At 45.9% G+C, this 22437-nt stretch overlaps 1 protein-coding gene and 1 long non-coding RNA gene across 2 annotated transcripts in view; both read left to right on the top strand.

The window, feature by feature from the left end:
* The window catches only part of LOC128700183 (RNA polymerase II elongation factor ELL), a gene marked incomplete in the record, with an annotated part of 380498 nt that overhangs the window by 315990 nt on the left and 42071 nt on the right, over nucleotides 1-22437 (top strand).
* Nucleotides 7949-15049, top strand: LOC128700184 (uncharacterized). The gene is made up of 2 exons (XR_008408733.2): nucleotides 7949-9161; nucleotides 14877-15049. It is a non-coding gene; the product is annotated as an uncharacterized lncRNA (long non-coding RNA).

The following is a 22437-nucleotide window of genomic DNA, read 5'->3' as shown; positions in this document are numbered from 1 at the left end:
TAACCATTTAGTATAATTTTTTGTGTAGTATAATTGCTGATTTGTGTTTGCGGGAGTGAAATGCTGGGACAGACATACCTGCGCTACATTAGGTTAAAAAAGAAAGAAAGATGTGGGTTCTGTAGATGCAGATCTCAAGACTTCCAGACTTTCTCGAGGAAAAGAAACGTAGCTCTGAGAATTATAAAGCATCTTTTTAAAAATAAAAACTCAACACAAAAGCCATGAGGAACCAAAGCAGTACTAGAACTATTGTGCAAAAATCTGTCCAAAAATACCCGAAGATCTCTAATACTGTGTCCTTGCTGAAGGGAGATGGAACTGGACCAGTACCTTGGCCAAGTTACAGATCAGTCAAGTTGTAATGGCTATGTGACTAGCGGACCACTAGCAGTAACAGTTAGGTTGACCAAGTAATTATCAAGGAAGACTTTTTGTGCTTCCGTGTAATTATAAATGATAATTCTATTTTCTGTTGTTTCGTGGTGTGTTCTGTTAGCTGGTGTGATTACCTAGTTGTCTTTGCAGAGGTCGAGACACAGCTCCTGGCTCCGCCTCTGCAACTCTTGTCGACAGTTTTAAATTTAATCCTGGCGTCCAGTACGTCTAGTAGGTTCATCTAGTTGCCAACTACAAAAGTACTTGATAATATTCGTGTGAATTGGGCATATATTAAGGTTTTACCTGGTCTAGGGCCGGGCCGCGGGGGGCGATGACCCCCAGGAAACTACTCCAAGTAACCACCAGGTAACCTGGAGGTTGCTTGGAAAGTGTGGTGTGTGTCTCGGAGCTGTACTCCACACTAGAGACGACAGGTGACGAAGAGTATCATCATTGGCTTGGCATTTCTTGTTTTGAGGGTTCTAGTTATCAAACCTATAATTTTCCTTGCGGTTATGATATTGACACGTTTATGGTCCTTGAAGGTGAGGTCAACCAGGCTGTGATGGATGTGGGGGGGGGGCAGCGGGCCGCCAGCAGCAACAGCCTGGTTGACCAGGCAAGCACCAGACAAGCCTGACTCAGGGCCGGGAGTAGAAAGCTCTCCTAACTCATCAAAGATACATCAGATATTACACCATATACTACTGGCCTGGTAATTCATGAGTAGCTGAGATTGGGTGAACACTTCTAAATAGTCCGAGGCAGAGACAAGACGTGAGTGAGGTGGAGGTCCCCTCCACTTAACTCACGTCACTTTTATCACACCCCTAGTGTGATAAAAGTAGCACTTCTCTACTCTCCAAGCATTGCTCAAGATTCATTCTGCTTTGCATTCATGTTTGTGTACATTTATGGTGTTTTGGATCCATGTTATTTTACATTCATGCTATTGAAATTCATGATATTGTACGTTCATGCTGCTGTAGATTATACATTGTTATTATACATCAGTGATGGATTCATGCTGTTTTACACACATGTTTTGTTTTCATGCTATTTTATGCTGACAGTTTGTTTCAGTAATGTGATTCATTTGGAAAATGCATAAAGGTTCTAGAGCAAACATGTGGGAACAAAAATAGAAAGTCTTTAAAGAGGGGACCAGACAAGTTTGTTCAGGAGGTGCAGACCTGACCAGCTGAGCTGTAGTGGTTGATCATGTGGTCTTAAGTATGTCAGCATCAGCACTCGCAACCCTCTACCACCACCAATAACAACAATACTACTGCTACTGCTACTACTACTACTGCTGCTACTACTACTACTACTACTACTACTACTACTACTACTACTACTACTACTACTACTACTACTACTACTACTACTACTACTACCATCCCCACTAATATCACCACCACTACTACCACCATCAACACTACTCACCACCATCACCACTACTCACCACCATCACCACTACTCACCACCACCACCAACACTGCTCACCACCAACATTAATGAATTAAACACATGGGCAACATATGGGTATCTTTATTTGTAGACGTTTCACCAACCAGTGGCTTTATCAGTACACATTCAAGGACATAATAGACTGTAGAACTATATACAAAAATATGAGGTAACCAGTCCCTCCGTCTACAAATAAAAATGCCCAGATGTTGCACATGTTCTAATTATTCGTCTTGTCGGTATTGAATACCACTCACGTACAACCACCACTAACACTGCTCACCACCAAATAAGTCATTAACGATATTATTAGAGGCATGTCTGTACACAGAACTTTCACTGCGTTGGTTTAAACGTGTAAATTATTGGGAACTCTAAAATTCCCTTCTGATGTACTTCCTAGAGCGCAGGCGAGAAAGATATTGAAGAATTTCACATATAAAAAATATTAGATGACTTGTTCCAGATGTAATAAGAATGGGGAGCCCGCAGGTGTAAAACATCCTCATGAAAGTAGGGGTACAATATACAGTGGAACCCCAGTGTTGAATTTAATTGGTGCCTAGGTGGTGTTCGAACTGCGAAAGGTTCCATGTCCGAAACAGCATTTCCTAGGCTTTAATTATCAGCCCCCCTCCCCCCCACACACACGGACTTACACTCACACTGGAGGATGTTGAACTGACTCTTCCAAAAGGCTCTTGAGAGTTAGGTCAGTGTCAGAGGTCACTTCACAGAGGTCAGGTAACAGGACTTTCCTGTAAAAAAAAAAAAATACAACTGAATGTTAACAAGTCAGCACTTTCGGACTCCAGAAAAAATGTTCAAAGACCGGGGTCAATTTTTTTCTGAACAAAATTGTCCGGACTCCGGTTTGTTCGAGGTCCGGTACGTTCGAACACCGAGGTTCCACCGTATATGAAACAGGAGGGTAGGCCTGCGGGAGGGTGGTAGCAACAAGCTGGATGACTATGCACTCAACAGTAAAGTTATGACCTTAGACCGTACTTTGAGAGATCGCATGAAATCGTTCACATGTAAGTAAAATGTATATTGGAGTCTTCTTGTTTTCATTCACTATATACCGCTTTACTTTGTTTCTTAATAGTGTTTGTAATGTTGTATTTCCTTTCCATTTTGATTAGCCTGGTGTTGGACCGGGCCGTGGGGGCGATGATTCTCGGGACTAATAACATATATATAGTTGATTAAATATAGAGGATGAACAGCCTGACAGATCATGTTACTAACTGGGAGGCTTGATCTGGGTCCGAGCCCCGGGGGCGATGACTGGGAATCTAAAAAGAAAAAAATGTATTCTACCAGACCTAACATCCTTCTCCCCGTCCCTCCCGCCCTTCTCCAGTCAGCGTCCTGCCACTGTAGCAAGAGAGGAGTGGCCTGCACGCGACCTCTCCTCCCTCCTTCCCTCTTTCACTCCATCTCTTCCTCCCCCCTTCCCTCCCTCTCTCCCGGACCTGCAACTAGAAACTGAAAGTTGAACCCAAGCCAGAGAATGAGACTGTCTAGCTTTCTGTTATAGTGACTGGTGTACGTATAAATGTATGTATGTATGACTGGTGCAAGTGTGTGTGGTGCAAGTGTGAGTGCCTAGTGCAAGTGTGAGTAACTGGTGCAAGTGTGAGTGGTGCAAGTGTGTCTGGTGCAAGTGTGAGTGGCTGGTGTGAGTGTGTCTGGTGCAAGTGTGAGTGCCTAGTGCAAGTGTGAGTAACTGGTGCAAGTGTGAGTGGTGCAAGTGTGTCTGGTGCAAGTGTGAGTGGCTGGTGCAAGTGTGAGTGGCTGGTGCAAGTGGGAGTGGCTGGTGCAAGTGTGAGTGACTGGTGCAAGTGTAAGTGCCTAGTGCAAGTGTGAGTGGCTGGTGCAAGTGTGAGTGGCTGGTGCAAGTGTGAGTGGCTGGTGCAAGTGTGAGTGGCTGGTGCAAGTGTGAGTGGCTGGTGCAAGTGTGAGTGACTGGTGTAAGTGTGAGTGACTGGTGTAAGTGTGAGTGACTGGTGCAAGTGTGAGTGGCTGGTGCAAGTGTGAGTGGCTGGTGCGAGTGCCTAGTGCAAGTGTGAGTGACTGGTGCAAGTGTGAGTGACTGGTGCAAGTGTGAGTGACTGGTGCAAGTGTGAGTGACTGGTGCAAGTGTGAGTGTCTGGTGCAAGTGTGAGTGTCTGGTGCAAGTGTGAGTGTCTGGTGCAAGTGTGAGTGTCTGGTGCAAGTGTGAGTGTCTGGTGCAAGTGTGAGTGACGTGCAAGTGTGAGTGACGTGCAAGTGTGAGTGACGTGCAAGTGTGAGTGACGTGCAAGTGTGAGTGACGTGCAAGTGTGAGTGACGTGCAAGTGTGAGTGACGTGCAAGTGTGAGTGACGTGCAAGTGTGAGTGACGTGCAAGTGTGAGTGACGTGCAAGTGTGAGTGACGTGCAAGTGTGAGTGACGTGCAAGTGTGAGTGACTGGTACAGGTGTGAGTAACTGGTGCAAGTGTGAGTGTCAGAGTATGATATGCCTGTGACAGTTTTCAAGGGCTTTCACTCTCACAGCCAGGTCTGATATCAGGCTTCCTTGTTGACTGTCTGATCAACCAGGCTATTGCTGCTAGCGGCCCGCAGGCTCACTTAACCATTGCAACATGCCTGATCTGGCACTTTAGTCATTCGAGTTTGATTTGAAAGTTTCTACTTTTGTTTCTGCAATATTTATTATACCTGCTCCTAAGGGATTCTTCACTTAGGTATCTGTAAGCAATTTGTAAAGTTCTTAGGATGATAAACATCTGCGGTAATAAAGAATTAGACACGTGTGCAACATATGGGTGTATATGTAGACTTTTTGCCATCTACAAATAAAAGTATCCAGATGTGTGTTAATTCTTCATCTTGTCGGTATTGTATACCATTCGTGTACCACCTGCGGTAATATTTCGTGTGATGTTCTCCCCTTAGACGTGTACACGATGCTGGTAGTTTCTTGCTTCCCAGCTTCTACTCCATTACTTTGTGATTTCTCTCTCTTTTTTTACAATTTTATGTTCTGGCACTTATTTAGGTTATAGTTTGACTATCCTTTCCGAATCTTTCTCAGACCTTTGCTCAACAGGGTTGAGAATGTGAGAAGCCTGGCTACGAAAGTGTGTCGCGGGATTAACGGACGGAGAGTCGAGCCTCTCCCACTCTTTCCGGTGAAATTATTCTTGGCCACAGGTTTACCGTCGCAGTCAAGATACTTATCCCTTCAGAAATAAGGAGCAGTCCTTATCTTCAGGGTAGTCACCCTGAACTTGACAAACTTGTCAAGTTCCTCGTTGAAGACGGCTGGGTAGTTGTTGGTATTTCTCATTGTACAATGTATGAGGGAAGGGCGTTGAAAAATGAAACTTTAGCCTTTACACTTCATGCTACGTACTTGTAGTTTAGCTGTAGCTGATCCTGGGGTCATCACCCCCGTGACCTGGTCTCAGACCAGGCTTCCTGATGGTCTGATCAAGCAGGCTGTTGGTGCTAGCAGCACACCGACCAAAGTAGGCACCACAACCCGGCTGATCAGGAACTAACTGAAGATATCCTTGGTAAAACCAGCACTTACATCCTGATGCTTTATGCCTTGCCCCATCACCTATTAGAATGTAGCACAAGACACTTGTATAGAATTAATACCACAAACACGTAGGAGCAATAAACGCACTTTGTAACTGTGATTGGTAACTGTTTATAAGAGTATGCAAAATTTGCTGTAGAAACAGTTGATATTGCCAATGGCACGTCAACTCTTGAGGTGTACTCTTGTTATGACTCCCTTGGCTAAGATCTGCTTAAAAAAACTGTGTTTCTTGGCGTATTGGAGCACTTTGAAGTTAATCTGGGGCTGCTCTTCCAGTTTGTGCACCAGTCGATGGGGGTACCTTGCCAAATACTTTCCTGTGCTCCAAGGCTATGCAGGTCACTCGCCCATATCTTTATTGCTTTATCTCTTATTCTGCTGAATCTGCACTCTCTCGAAAGGCGTAGAATTAGGGGTGATATGATCGAGGTGTATAAATGGAAAATAGGAATAAATAAAGGGGATGTAAATAGCGTGCTGAAAATTTCCAGCCAAGACAGGATTCAGATTCAGGAAGGATATAGGAAAGCACTGGTTTGGTAATAGAGTTGTGGATGAGTGGAACAAACTCCCGAGTACAGTTATAGAGGCTAAAATGTTGTGTAGTTTTAAAAATAGGTTACATAAATACGTGAGTGGGTGTGGGTGGATGTGAGTTGGACCTGACTAGCTTGTGCTACTAGGTTTGATGGCGTGCTCCTTCCTTAGGTGGAAGTGACCTGACTAGGTGGGTCATTGGGCAAATCCGGGGAGGGGACATGGACCTGCTTCGCATGGGTCAGTAGGCCTGTTGCAGTGTTCCTTCTTATGTTCTTATCCAAATATTTATCCTTGAGTACTCTCGCTTTTTTTCCCAATCTGACACTTCGAACTGTCACCCTTTCTCTCCATTCGTATGTCTCGCGTAGAGACCTAATCATAGGACCATATCTTTGCGGACATTACTAGAGTTTGGGAGTGTCATCTATTAAGGATACGGCAAGTCTCCAAAGTGGCCTTGCAGCACGTTTACCTTATGGCGCTTCCGGAGGTTATCGCCTTTGCGGCCCGGTCCCAGACCAGACATCCTGATTGCTGGCCACACGCAGTCCAGAGTATGCACCACAGCCCGGCTGATCAGGAACTGATTTGAGGAACTAATAGAGTTTCCACTTGAAGACAACCAAAGATTTATTGGCAGTTACACTTATGCTGGAATGGAGAGTGTTGAAGATCAGAGGACCTGTTTTAGTGTAATTGCACCCTTGCTTTTTATTGGAGCTATTCTGCTCCGTTCAGAGCAGGAGAAATATTAGAGCTGGAACAAATACAGAGTTCAGTTATGACCTGCATAGAACTAATAAAGAATTTAAATATTCAGTCAGTGGAGCGGAGGATAGAGATATATGATAATATATACGTGGAAAGTACTTGAACGCCTAGTTCCGAACTTGCACACTGCCATAACACATTTGAGCGAGAGATATAGGAGGAAGTGCAAAATAAACGTAATGAAAAACAGGGACACCATGGGCACAATAATAGAACATTATATCATTATCAGTAGCCCCAGACTATTCAATATCTTACTAGAAGATATAAAAAACACTGCTGGAACAAGTGTAAAAGTCTTATAAGGAAACTGGACAAGTATCTTCACCAGATGCCAAATTAATCAGGCTGTGATGGGCATGGTGGACCAATGGGCCGCCAACAGCAGCAGCCTAGTTGACGAGGCAAACACCAGCGAGTTTGGCCTAAGGCCGGGCTCCAGGAGTAGAAGTCCCTAAACTCATCAGCTGTTTGACCCTTGTATGTTTAGCGCTTCTTTTTTTATTATAACAGTCTAAACTCATCAAAGGTATATCCTACGTTCCAAGGAGTACAGTTCGAGGGACTTAAAAAGCATTCCCAGTTTTTCAGATATTTTATTGAGTTTATACTGGCAGTGAATCTTCTCTCTCTACGTTTTCTAGGATCCATGACTCGACCCCTGCAACCACAAATGAGTACACACACACACACACACACACACACACACACACACACACACACACACACACACACACACCACACGTTTTGAATGTTCTAGTTATCCAGCCTATCATTTCCCTTACAGTAGCGATATCAGCAGTGTTGTGATCCATGAATGTGAGATCGTCTGACATCATTGATCTCAAGTCTCGCACATGGAACGTTGGCTCTGTTGTATAATTCGAGTTTGTGTTGTGGAGCAATTGAAACTTGTCATCACTGAACATCATAGTGTTGTCTGAAACCCACTTGATGATTCACTGTGTCTGTAATAGACGTTACTCTCGTGGAGATTTTGGTATCATCTGCAAAAGACGATACGATGCTAATATTTATTTTTTTTGTCTATGTCGGACATAAGAATGAGAAACAGAAGAGGGGGGGGGCGAGTATTGTGCCTTTAGGGACAGAGTCTTTCATTGTAACAGTTTTTTACTTTACTCTGTTTACTACAACTCTAGAATGGAGTACTGCTGCACTCTTATAATAGCTCATTTTAAGGCAGGCGAAATTGCTGATCTGGAGAGTGTACAAAATGGCCTTCAGTGTCGTATAAATTTTGCGAATTACCTATATTACTGGGAATGCTTGAAGTCCCTCGAACTTTACTCCTTGAAGTATAGGCGAGAAAGATACACCGCTGGATTGGACCCAGATCTGCACACACAAATCAATCCCCACGGAAGCAAAAGGTTTGGCAGACGATACAAAATACCTCTATGGATAAGCAGGGGTGCAATGAATATACTTAAAAGAACTCAGTAAGTGTAAGGGGAAAGGCCCTTCAATATTCTCCCTTCGTGCGTAAGGAAAATTACTAATAAGTCTGTCGCTGTCTTGAAGAGTTGAATGGGCCAGTAGGTCTACTGCAGTGTTCCTCCTTTCTTATGTTCTTATAAATTCTTTTGAGTGTGAGTGCCTGATTAGGTGGGCTGTGGTGCATACGTTGGACTGCATGCGACTAACACCAACAGCCTGGTTTATCAGGCTATCAACCAGGAGGCCTATTGTGGGACTGGGCCGCGGGGATGTTGACCCCCCCCCTAAATCGTCTTCAGATAACCTGCAGTTGACTATAATTATCACATAAGTAGGGTAGCAAACACACTGCTGATGCGTCCAATTTTATTAAAAAATGTGTTGCGGAGGGCCCCTTCCCCACTTGGTGGATGGGGGAGGCCCCGTCACATGGTTGTGGTGGGTGGTATGCGCCACATACCTGAGCGTCACCTGCGCCTGTTGTGGCAACTACTGCTGCTGCCGGAGGCTGAACACGCCCCGCCTCCTGTTACACGCACGCCATCTGTGCTGGGCTTACGCCTCGCTGCACCGTCCCGCTAAGGTCGAAATTTGGATGCTAACTCGTGGAGGATAGAACAGTATGGTGTGGGGTGACGTGGCTGGTGTTGTGGTGGGGGCGGGGTGCCTCGCGGCCCATAAGAGTATATAAGCTCAGAGACGGGGGCTTCAGTGCGCCGTAGCTCGGCCGAGCGAGCGGACCTTCTCTCCTGCTGCTGATGCTCTGGCAGATGGAAATTGGAAGCCCAGCTCGGTGCGAGCACCCCATGCCCGGCCACTGGCACCCACCCGGGCTGGGTATAGCGCCAGTGGCAGGTGTGTGGGGTCCTGCCACCCCAGGGTGAGGGAAGGTCTCTGCCTGCCACTCCGGGGTGTGGGGTGTTGCCGCTTGCTTGCTGTGGTGAGCCACTGCCGCCGCACTACTCGCATGATGACTCCTGACAATAAATTTATCTCCCCCCTATTAACCCTCAACTTCTCAGGGTAGTTTGTAGTTACTATGAAGTAAATTTAGTTTTATTGGACAATTGAAGATGGTAAGGGGCGACCTTCAGCACTGCTGCTGCTACCTGCCTCCCCTTTTCCCTACCTCTCTTTTCTAAACTCGGGCATCTTATGTCGCAATATCGCCCCATGCCACACCTTATATAGCCCCTTCATCACTAAACTTGTATCCCGTTGACGAAGTATTACCTCCCCACCTTACTTCAACCCCCAACGAAACCTCTAACATTACTCAGGCATCATGTTAGTGCAGTGGTTCCACACCTACATAGCCCTACCAGCTATCAACACCTGTAACCTCGAGTGCTGAACCTTGGTGAAGAAACATGTATTCAGCAATACTAGTGTTCCTGTGTTGTTAAAGGATAAGTGGTGGTGGTGGCGGCGGTGGAGCAAGGACTGTTACTTCGAGTGTACCCTGCAAGATTGGACCTTGTATAGAAAAGTGATAGGGAGCAGTGAAGTGGTGCCGGGGCAAGAGCGAGTGATATCAGGTTAATTTCCGCCTTATGGACTAGTGAAGTAAAGTGTGTGCCAGCTGGCCAGTGGGTCGGAAAAACCCCACGTCGCTTGACTAATCCGGCCTTGGTGTTGTGGGAACTGCCAGAGATGTCTTAACAATACTTGCTATACACTTGTGCTATATTATAGTTTGTTGTTGTATCGCAATAAGTACCATACATGAAACTTAGGAAATTGCTCCTGCTGAAGAGACAAGTAATAAGATCAAGTGTGTGGTGCTCATTATTTTACAGAAGTTTTAAATGTGGATTAATGTGCCGTGTTAAAATTGTGAGAGTGGGAGGCCTTGGTGAGAGGTGACCCGTCCACCTCACACACCCTGTTGCCTGGCCTCTGGCTTATTCTGGGGAAATACCTGCTGCATGAATGTCCCACAGGGGGGAGACGTGGCCCCACGCCCCCTCCTTTTCCCCCGGTTACTCGACCAGCTCCACATGATTACCATCCCCCCATTTCCCCAAGGGAATTACAGGTACATGAGTACATGAAGAATTACCCAAATTAAGGCCAGTTATGGTGACGCATATGTGAACTTCAAGAAACGAGGATGACATATTAAAAACAATGAAAAATAACTGCTGAGAACTTGAATGTTGACAAGTAGGAATGACCAAGTGGTGATTGATAGGCATGGAGGCAAATAAAGTGATTGGTATAGATGAAATGAAGTTTGAGACACATGAACGAGAAAGAACGAAAAGGCACAATAAGAAAGGCGTGACACAAGACGAACATCAAGCGACAACTGGATGAAAGTGGTACCAGCTTAAACTATATAGTGATTATTTGTAATAATGATTAGACGTAGAAATTTGTGACTCAGAAATACGTAACAATGCCTTTTTGTAATTATCACGTAGTTTCTCCGTGACTGGAAGTTCTTGTGTACGTACGTGGTGGTCAGAATTTTAACCCATTGTTGAGGTGCTTGTGAAAGTTAGCTTTGAAGTGTGCCATTAAAGACATCAAGTACATTGGTGTGTGTCAGGTGAACTTGTACACACAGTACTTGTTAAGTACATTGTCAGATACACAGAGAAGTCTGTGTAATACTCTAGTATATTGCATAAATTATTCGGATAGTGTACAAATGACAGCGCGGCCTTAATGATCCTCGACATGGGTTTTAAACATGTAGATTTTGTTTTGAGTTTATTGAAGAGCACCTCTCATGGTGTGAGTGAACATGCCACCATAAAAGCAGTGCATAAACCAAATGGAGGATCATTCCTGTTGAAAGAAGTGTTGGCTGGCATGAGGTTAGTTTGGTGAAGGACTAATGTGTCTCCCAGGCAGCTTGGTCACGCGTGTGGAGACATATTGGCCAGCAGCTGATGCCAAGTGTTTCCCGATGGTGAACACTTCTAGCGGTGGCGCACCCACTGCAACATCACCAACTAATACTTTTTAAGGATTTCACGTCTAAATTGCATATTAATATGTAAACTTTTTTTTTTTTTACCCTCCAGCAGTGAGGATGGAGCTCACAAGTGGAGTAAGTGGAAAGTGGGTGGTTGTGCAATGGTGTGGAGGGAGGGGGAGACTCCAAGAAACATGCACCCCACAAGGACGAGGCTGACGCACTAAACTGCCACCACAATCATCCAGCACCTCCACAATCCACCATAACTAAGCCAACCACCACCACAATAATCAACACTGGATGCGGAACAAGGAGACCCATTTCATAATAGGAAGGAAAGGTATAAAAGACTTGAGTATATTAATGTCAGCTGACCAGTCATCGAGAGGAAACAGTAAGACAGATGTCGCGAAACCCAGAAAAAATGACAAGATGAATAATGAGAACTTTCAAAATAAGAGAAATAACAAAAATGGTAACTCGTGCTTTCTCGTTTAGAATATTGCTTCGTATTGACAGCTCCGATCATAGAATGTACATGAAAGATCACGTGAAAGCCCTAGGTATAATAATGTCAGTCGACCTATCTTTTAAAGAGCATAAAAAGAAATCCTGTGAAGGTCAGGAAAATAACGGTGAATAATGAGAACTTTCAACCCAAGGGAAATAATGCACTGGTAACTCTATTCGAATTACTTGTGTTTTCTCGCATGGATTACTGCTCAATGTTGACAGCGAAATAGTCAGAGCAGAGCTAGAAAAATACTGAGAGCGTTTAAAGCCCAAATAGAACCAATAAAACATTTAAACTACTGGGAAAAATGGAAATGTACTGTGGGGAAAAAAGAGAGATGCAATGATACCAGATCTGCGCACTACCATGACAGCATATTGGAATGAGAGATACGGGAAAAAGTGTAAAATACATCCATTGATAAGCAAGGGCGCCATGGACACACTAATAGAGCATAGTGTTAACATCCCTGGGTTTAGATTATTCAACCTGCTACTAACAGATATAAAAAATATTGCCGAAACACGTTTACAAGTCTCTCTGCAACGCATTTAAGAACTATGGAAGGAAGTGTTAAATAGTCCCAGTGAAAGCAGGGGCTCCATGGGCATAATGAGAGACCATTGTTTCATTTATCGCCGGTCAATGATTATTCATACTGCTACCAGCAGATAGAAATATTGTTGGAACCAGTGTAAAAGTTTCAAAGAAGAAACTGGACCACCTGCTACCACCACCACCACCTACTACCACCACCACCACCACTACCACCACCACCACCACCTACTACCACCACCACCACCACTACCACCACCACCACCACTACCACCACCACCACCACCTACTACCACCACCACCACCACCACCACCTACTACCACCACCACCACTGCCACCTACTACTACCACCACCACCACCACCACTGCCACCTACTACCACCACCACCACTGCCACCTACTACTACCACCACCACCACCACCACTGCCACCTACTACTACCACCACCACCACCACCACCACTGCCACCTACTACTACCACCACCACCACCACTGCCACCTACTACCACCACCACCACTGCCACCTACTACCACCACCACCACCACTGCTACCTACTACTACCACCGCCACCACTGCCCCCTACTACTACCACCACCACTACTACCACTATCGCCTACCACCACCACCACCACTATCGCCTACCACCACTACCACTATCGCCTACCACCACCACTACCTCCTCCTCCTACTACTACTACTACACCACTACTACTTCCCACTACCACCACCACTACTACCTCCTACCACGATCACCACCACTACCTCCTCCTACCACCATCAACACCACTACGTACTACCACCAACACTACCTCCTACTATCACCATCAACACCACTACCTCCTGCTACTACTACTACCACCTCCCACCACCAGTCTCACCACCACCACTCCCGCCATCACCACCACCACCACCACCACCACCCTACCACCCCCACCACCACCCTACCACCCCCACCACCACCCTACCACCCCCACCACTACTACCACTCTCCCACCACTACCACTCTCCCACCACTACTACCACTCTCCCACCACTACTACCACTCTCCCACCACTACTACCACTCTCCCACCACCACTGCCACTCACCCACCACCACCACCACCACTCCCACCACCACCACTCTACCACCACCACTTTCCCGCCACCACTTACCACCACCACTCTCCCACCACTACCATCACCACCACTCTTCCATCACCACCACTCTTCCACCAACACTCTTCCATCACCACCACTCTCCCACCAACACTCTTCCACCACTACCACTCTCCCACCAACACTTCCACCACTACCACTCTCCCACCAACACTTCCACCACTACCACTCTCCCACCAACACTCACCACCCACCACCACTCCCACCACCCACCACTCACCACTCTCCCACCACCACTCCCACCACTCCCACCACCCACCACCACTCCCACCATTCTCCCGCCACACACCATTCTCCCACCACACACCACCAGACTCCCACCACACACCACTCTCCCACCACTACCACTCTTCTACCACCACCAACCACTTGTGACGCACTCACTCATTGCTTGCACCACCGCTGCCTCCATTAATACATCTAACAGTTCATCCACTACCACCATTTGTGATATACCCGTGACCGTTTTCGAGAGTTTTTGTACTACATCATTACACCACCACCACCATCTTTTGCCTACTATTATAACAGTAAGAAAATGCGGACGTGAAGTGCCTGTACACAGCTGTACCTGACGTACATGTACACGCGACATTGTGGTGATCAGCTGTACCTGACGTACATGTACACGTGACATTGTGGTGATCATCTGTACCTGACGTACATGTACACGCGACATTGTGGTGATCAGCTGTACCTGACGTACATGTACACGTGACATTGTGGTGATCAGGTGTACATGACGTACATGTACACGCGACATTGTGGTGATCAGCTGTACCTGACGTACATGTACACGTGACATTGTGGTGATCAGGTGTACATGACGTACATGTACACGTGACATGAGTAAACACTGACACTAGTAATAAGACTAGTACCTCCGTCCCTCACCCCTTACTTAAACCAGTACCTGCGTCTCCTCCCCTCTTAAACCAGTACCTGCGTCCCTCACCCCTTACCTAAACCAGTACCTGCGTCCCCTCACCTCTTGCCTAACCACATCAAGTAGCATTAAGGCCTCAGGCGAGAAAATAAAACTAATGTACTCTAGAAGTTAATATAAATTTGTAGATAAATTATCCGAAGCCGAGGGCTTGATCCAAGGTATGAGAGCTCACCCTTCCTTGGATCAGTAATAATAATAAAAGTAGGGAAGATAATGAGAATAGTAAAGCAGTTGACGAGTGCTACTAGGTAGATGTCAGGTAGACTCCAGGTGAACCTAGGTAAGTAATGCTACGAGACACCCATGCTATGGTAATGACGCACATATGTAGATATGTACAACCTTTATTTACGATGTTTCGCCCACACAGTAGACTCTTTGTCATGTTTGAATGAATGGTTTAGAAAAACCGACTACTTGATAAATGAGACATTTGTGCAACATCTGGGTATCTTTATTCTGGAAAAGTTTCGCTTGCCATTGGCTTCTTCAGTCCCTGCAGAGGGACTGATACCCCAAACTGCTGCTAATCTTTCACCTTTCTCTGCAGTGGACTGAAGAAGGCACTGGCTGGCGAAAACTGTAAATACTACTACTACTACTACGACCGTCACCATTACGACCAGCACTACTGCAACCACCAACTCATACCAGGTTTATCTATAAGTGGTATGATAAAGATTCTATATGGGCGAAACGTCGTCAATACAGATTTCATACACGTGCATTCGTTTGGCTTTAATTCCTGTTCTTTCTCTTTTTAAAGTTACCCAGAGTACTGGTAGTAAAAACAGTTCCGTAACATTAAGTGGTGCAGGTCCTGCCTACGGGTATCTGTCTCCATACTAATGGTATATTGCAGACAGTAATAAAGGAAACAAGAAACACGTACAGAGCCAGCTTTTAATGGAACGACGTTTCGATCTGTGCTGCAAGAATAAAAGGACTTCTGGTAGTAACATTTGCGTTTTTTCTAGACTTTATTGGTAGAAACCTGTGACCTATTTCAATTTTTTTTTTCTCTACGCCTTTCCTGAGGCCAGATCAGCCTGGTCAGCCAGACTGTTGTGGCCCAACAGACGCATAACCATTACATTTTGTTCATAAGTTAACCCTTAAACTGTCCAAGCAGATATACGTTCACATGCGTAGTGCTCCAAAAGTAGATCTACGTTTTGTACATATATTCAAATATAACGACAAAAAAAAGTAGACCAAAGTCTTTTTACACGTTTTCAAATGTAAAAAACAAAAAGTTCTACTTTTTTTTACATTCATATGTTGAAAAAACGTAGATCTACGTTTGGGCAGTTTAAGGGTTAAATGGGGTGTGTAGGATGCCGGAGAGGAACTGAGGAGGAAATGTCAAGGTACACAAGGTTTGGTAAGAAGGTGTGGCGAGTAACGGGAGACCAGACAGCCTCCACTCGTAACCAGCTAGCCAGAGGGCTCTCATTAAGCAGCTCTTAGCCTGGCACCACCACTTACACTCCTACCTATACCTCGTATACCTTTGAGTGGTTTTCAGAGTTTCCTAGTCCCGTAGCCCTCCCCTGAGCCAGGCTTGTCTGGTGTTTGGAGAGCAGGTATGGTGATATTGACACTATGCACCACAATTTACACTTAAAATTCTGGAGGGATTGATCCCAACTCTTCACACACCAAAAGTACTCCTTACGAGAGCAAGAGGCTCGGCAGACAGTATAAAGTACCCACTGTGAAAAGCTTGGGTGCATTGAGTGTACTAAGAGAGAACGCAGTGAAGATCAATGATATAAAATACCGACACGATGGAAAAATAAACCCATGCAATATAATATAATGCGATCCTTTATTGGCAACATTTCGTCCACACAGTGGGCTTTATCAAGTCACAAACAGTCTGTCTCAAATCTAACCTACCCAACATGATCCACCTGACTCTATCCTATAAATACTCAAGTACTATTCACCCAAGTAAATCTGCTTGTGACTTCATAAAGCATATTGTGTGGACAAAACGATGTCTATAAGGGATCACATTATACTGAATTTGTTTATTTTTCCAGATAACGTAATAAGTGTAAATGGATCGATTTTTCGACATCTCTCATACACAAAGGGAATTACCAACAAATCCCTAGCTGTCTTCGAGAGGAAACCTGATAATTTTCTGAAATTAGTTCCTAATCAGTCCGCGCGTAGTGCCTTCGTTAGGCTGCTTGTGGCTAGCACATTAGCCTAGATGATCAGGCCATCGACCAGGATGCCTGTGTTTGGACCGTAGGCTCGGAAATATTATTCACGTAATCTATTGTTGTTAGTTTTAGGGGGCGCTACCCTTCCAGCCTGGTCCCAGCCTGGTTCCAGGCTGCTAGGGTGGCTTGATCAGTCAGGAAGTTGGTACTAACAGCACTGAGTCCATCGTAAGATCACAGCTTGTTAGATCAGAAACTTTAGAGGCGCAGAGGTTGCCTGGATTACCTGGGTGGGAGGAGAATAAAAATCTGCCTTTAGCAGGAGTCTTTCTCGGGCTGTGGGCCACCTTCTGAAATGTGGCGTAATGTTTGTCAGGGAGGTCAGGAAATACCCCGTGCCTTCCTTGAACAGGCTGTAGGTAGTGGATAGGCACAAGTAAGTGCCAGGCTCTGGTGATGCCCCAGGCTAATTTCCCCAAGCATGATTTTATTTATTCTTCTTTTAGGATAAGGTTATTTACAAGGGTGAAGAGCGAGGGTAGCGGCTCCTTTGTTGTGATAACCAATGAAGACTAGCATTGTGCTAGTTACCAAGCAAATCCTGCTGTTCCCCACAGAGCTCCGTGTTCACAGGGGAATTCCACTCAACACAGGCATTCCTCTCAATATACAGTAGGTCTTCTCAACATAGGTCTTGCGCTAAACACAGGTCTCCTGAACTCAGACCTTGCCATGTTTTAAGGAGTACAGTTCGAGGGACTTACGGGGTTTAATTAATGATTTGATTCTGGCATTAGCTAATCAGGTCGCCAGTCACAATAGTACACATTTACTCTAGACGTAAGTGGTACTTCGAACCGTTGCCACATCTTTACCACTAAGCTCTTAATTGTAAGATAATTTAGTTGTAAGGCTGCACTTTCAGTAAGTTAGGTGCTTGGCTGAGGTTATACGAGCTGTGAAGGTTCTAAATTTTCCAACTCGGCAATTCGCCTGCCTTGAAGGGAACTGTTAATGTACAGTAATATTCCGACCTAGCGTAACATGAAGAGTGTCATCATTGCCTTGACATTTCTTGCAATAACAACCTTGTTGTACTTGACGGTGAGATCTGACATTATCACTCCCGGGTGATCTTGTTTTCCAAAAGTATACCTATCTTAACCCAACACTTATGTTCTAAGTACCACCATCACCCTCTTACCCCTCACCATCACCGCCCTCTTCCACCTCCTCTCCCACCTCCTCTCCTACATTTCTTCCTTTGCCTCCTCCACCGCTTCCTCGCCTTCCCTAGCAGCAACAAGGCGCCAGGATGACCACTTGCTGCCTGCACTACCATTGTCGGCAGACGGGGGTGAAGCCAGGCGGGTGATATTGCCACTGTTGCTTGTTTATCATGAACGATCATCACTCTTGTGCACTCGACAATGCAGGTGCTGGTCAGGTGACAGCAGCGGCAGGTGGCAACAGAAACAGTAGGTGGTGTTGTTGGTGCAGGTGGCAACAGCAGCCCTAGGAGGTGCTGCTGTGCAGGTGGCAACCAACAGTAGGAGGCTCTGCTGGTGCAGGTGGCAACAGCAAGAGTAGATGGTGCTGTTGGTGAAGGTAGCAGAAGCAGCTGTAGCAGCAACAGGTGGTGGTAGTGAGTGGTGGTGGTTGTAGCAGTAGTGGAAGGAAGAGGCGTTGGGTGGAGGTATTGCTACTTGAAGCCGATTTCAGGGGTCTTTGCCCCCTGCGGTCCGGGGATAGCCTGATCATCCAGGTATTCCAGGCAGATTACTACCGCCCTTCTGAAACTTAGATGTTAAAGCAGGTTATAGGTTAAGAGGCTGTTGCTTGTGTTGACACACTGTGGTGAGTGTTGCCTGTGTGGAGACACCGTGGTGAGTGTTGCCTGTGTGGAGACACCGTGGTGAGTGTTGCTTGTGTGGAGACACCGTGGTGAGTGTTGCCTGTGTGGAGACACCGTGGTGAGTGTTGCATGTGTGGAGACACCGTGGTGAGTGTTGCCTGTGTGGAGACACCGTGGTGAGTGTTGCCTGTGTGGAGACACCGTGGTGAGTGTTGCCTGTGTGGAGACACCGTGGTGAGTGTTGCCTGTGTGGAGGCACCGTGGTGAGTGTTGCCTGTGTGGAGGCACCGTGGTGAGTGTTGCCTGTGTGGAGACACCGTGGTGAGTGTTGCCTGTGTGGAGACACCGTGGTGAGTGTTGCCTGTGTGGAGACACCGTGGTGAGTGTTGCCTGTGTGGAGACACCGTGGTGAGTGTTGCCTGTGTGGAGACACCGTGGTGAGTGTTGCCTGTGTGGAGGCACCGTGGTGAGTGTTGCCTGTGTGGAGACACCGTGGTGAGTGTTGCCTGTGTGGAGACACCGTGGTGAGTGTTGCCTGTGTGGAGACACCGTGGTGAGTGTTGCCTGTGTGGAGGCACCGTGGTGAGTGTTGCCTGTGTGGAGACACCGTGGTGAGTGTTGCCTGTGTGGAGACACCGTGGTGAGTGTTGCCTGTGTGGAGACACCGTGGTGAGTGTTGCCTGTGTGGAGACACCGTGGTGAGTGTTGCCTGTGTGGAGGCACCGTGGTGAGTGTTGCCTGTGTGGAGACACCGTGGTGAGTGTTGCCTGTGTGGAGACACCGTGGTGAGTGTTGCCTGTGTGGAGACACCGTGGTGAGTGTTGCCTGTGTGGAGGCACCGTGGTGAGTGTTGCCTGTGTGGAGACACCGTGGTGAGTGTTGCATGTGTAGAGACACCGTGGTGAGTGTTGCCTGTGTGGAGACACCGTGGTGAGTGTTGCCTGTGTGGAGGCACCGTGGTGAGTGTTGCCTGTGTGGAGACACCGTGGTGAGTGTTGCATGTGTAGAGACACCTGGGCGAGTGTAAGCGATGGTCACAGGAGGAGTGTTGGCTGGCGTAGATAAGTGTTGGAGACCCCCTTGTGATAAGCTGTGTTGTCAGCAGCTGACGCATGGCTGGTGAGGCCTGGGTGTCATGCCAACCTGTTCCTGGCCCACACTAACACCATTGTTCCTCACCTCGACACACTCCCACAGTCTGTCACACACACACACATCTCTCTACACTCACGACAGCCTCTCACGCACACCTCGACACACACTCAACAGCCTGTGCTCGTCTAGTTGTGTTCACAGGTTGATAGATACCTCCTGGACCTTCCTTTTAACTACTGTCACCAGCTTTTCTGAATATTGGTTTCCAAAATATTATCAGAGCTACTCTTAAAGCTGTGCATACCTTTGAGTTCCGGAAAAGAGCCCGGCCATGGGCCAGGCTTGTCTAGTGCCTGCCTTGTCAACCAGGCTGTTGCTGCTGGTGGTCCGCTGCTCCACATATCCATCACAACCTGGTTGATCTGGGTTTGCCTCCAACAAAACGCGTCCAGTGTGTCCCGGACAAGCTTCATATTGAGCTGACAGCATTGTAGACTTGTAGAAATTCCAAGACTGATTATTTGGGACACCTGACATCCCTCACATTATTATCGTTATAAATTATTAGTGTGTATAGGTGCCAATTTACCAGTTATATTTTTAAAATGGTATGGTATATTTTTAGGTGAAATAGTTGAGTGAATTTCTGAACGGCTTCTGTGTTTAATGATCCAGGCATTGTTACCAAAATTATGAACAGGCTTTGATCCATCAGGAAGCCGGGTCTGGGACTGGGCCACGGGAGCGGTAACCCCTCCCTCAAAAAAACTGTCATGCTTTGCTTTTAGGCTGTAGGTGGAAATTTACCAGTTTACTAACACTTAATGAACTTGGAATTGTTGAACTCTCGGCGATAACTGATCGGGTTCAAACTTTTAACACTGGGTTTCTTTCCTAGGGAAACATCGATTGATTTTAGGTCGTGTAAATTCTTATTTGTTAATTTTATTATATGGATATACCTTTGAAGAATTTCGAGAGTATATCTACTCTGAGCCCGGCCGTGGGTCAGGCTCGTCTGGTGCTTGCCTGGTCAACCAGGCTGTTGCTGCTGCCCCACATATCCATCACAGCCTGGTTGATCTGGCACCTGGTGAAGATACTTGTCTAGTTTTCTCTTGAAGGCTTCAACACTTGTTCCAGCAGTGTTTCTGATATCTTCTGGTAAGATGTTGAAAAGTCTGGGACCCCGGATGTTGATGCAGTGCTCCCTTATTGTCCCCACCGCACCCCTGCTCTTCACCGGGTTTATTTTACACTTCCTCCCATATCTCTCACTCCAGTATGTTGTTATGGCAGTGTGCAGATTTGGGACCAAGCCCTCGAGTACCTTCCAGGTATATATTATCATGTACCTCTCTCTCCTCCGCTCCAGTGAGTACATGTTTCAAGACTTGCAGGCATTTCCAGTAGTTGAGGTGCTTTGCTGGCTCAATGTGAGCCGTAAACGATCTCTGTATTTGTTCCAGTTCCGATATTTCTCCTGCCTTGAACGGGGCCGTCAGCACTGAGCAATATTCTAAGTGAGGGAGCACTAGCGATTTGAAGTGTGTCACCATCGGCATTATTTCCATTGTTTTGAAAGTTCTCAATACCCACCCGGTCATCTTCCTGGCTGTCGTGATCTTTGGAACAAATTGATTTTCATGCAATAAGTGGAGAATGTTTTTTTTATGTTTGGTTTCAGACTTTAAACGCTGGTGTATCTTAAGTTTTTGGAGTGATTTTCAGCTGTTTAAGTTTGAATTTGTCCATTTTATTTAAGAAATTTGGAAAATTTAAATACTTGTCTTCAGGCAATAATTTGTGAAAGCCTTATCCAATTGGTTTGAAGCCTTCAGTGCCGATACCTTGATAACGTAATATCAGAACAGCTTCAAACTTTATACTGGTGTATTTTGGGGTATTGGTCTTTGTACGATAACAAGGAATGGCTCTTGTGATTGGCTTTAAACTTTCAAAGCTGGTGTATCTTAGTGTAAAGTTCGAATTAGTTTTGAGCTGTGTAGGTGCCAAATTGCAATATTTGTTGAAGCCACTAGGATATAAATTTCCATGCAATAGATTGTGAATGCCTCGTCTGGTTGGCTTCAAATAAGCACTCGTATTTAACTGCATTTGAACTTGTGCAATGAAGAAATGCTTCCTCAGGAACAGCCAGTGGCTTCTACAGGCCAATACAGAGAAGAACAGTGCAAGATGAGAAGGACTTTGAGGTAATCAATCTCTCAGCCTGGAGTTACTGCACGATTTGTTCTGCGAAGAGCCTTGGCTTATATAGGCTATGGGGTTACCAGTTTGTGATGGAATATCTATCTTCTACTTTAAAATTCATTATTTGGGAAGCCACCCACTGTGGTTGTATCAAATCTGGTTTAAAAAAAAATGTATCTACTAGAGAATATTTGTTAACTTCTTAGTCACGTACGTGAAACAAAATAAGGTTGGATAATTGATGGTCGAGGAAGTAGGAAAAGTGTAGTTGTTGAGTAAATGTGGCCCGCTGTTGCCCTCTTGGCTGTGGTGTTGGCTCAGGGGGCAGCGAGGCCAACCACTCGGGAGTTTTATTCCTAGCTTCCTTGAGAATTTGTTTTATTTTTGAAAGTTTAAGTAAAATATAGGGCTTGATAAATTAGACAACTGTGGAATATCGTTTGTAGGCGTTTCGCCATCTGGTGGCTTTATCATTACAGTACAAGGACATCTATAGAGAGGATTGGAGAAGAGGTGGTAATGAGTTCCTCAGCCTAGGTATATCAAAGACAGGATCACCATAGGCTGAGGGACTGATTGTTTCATCTTCAACTGTCGTCTTGTTATAATACTGCAAGGATGAAGGACTGATTACCTCTTCTACAGTCGTCTGTTAATGTCCCTGTATTGTATTGATGAAGCCACCAGATAAAATGCCCAGATGTTTCACACCTGTCTAGTTCATCATCTACTCGGGATAGATAGAGATACAGCTGCTTGATACTTGTGCT

This window comes from Cherax quadricarinatus, chromosome 74, assembly GCF_038502225.1.
Source record: "Cherax quadricarinatus isolate ZL_2023a chromosome 74, ASM3850222v1, whole genome shotgun sequence".
NCBI lineage: Eukaryota > Metazoa > Arthropoda > Malacostraca > Decapoda > Parastacidae > Cherax > Cherax quadricarinatus.
This window is presented reverse-complemented; position numbering and strand designations above follow the sequence as displayed.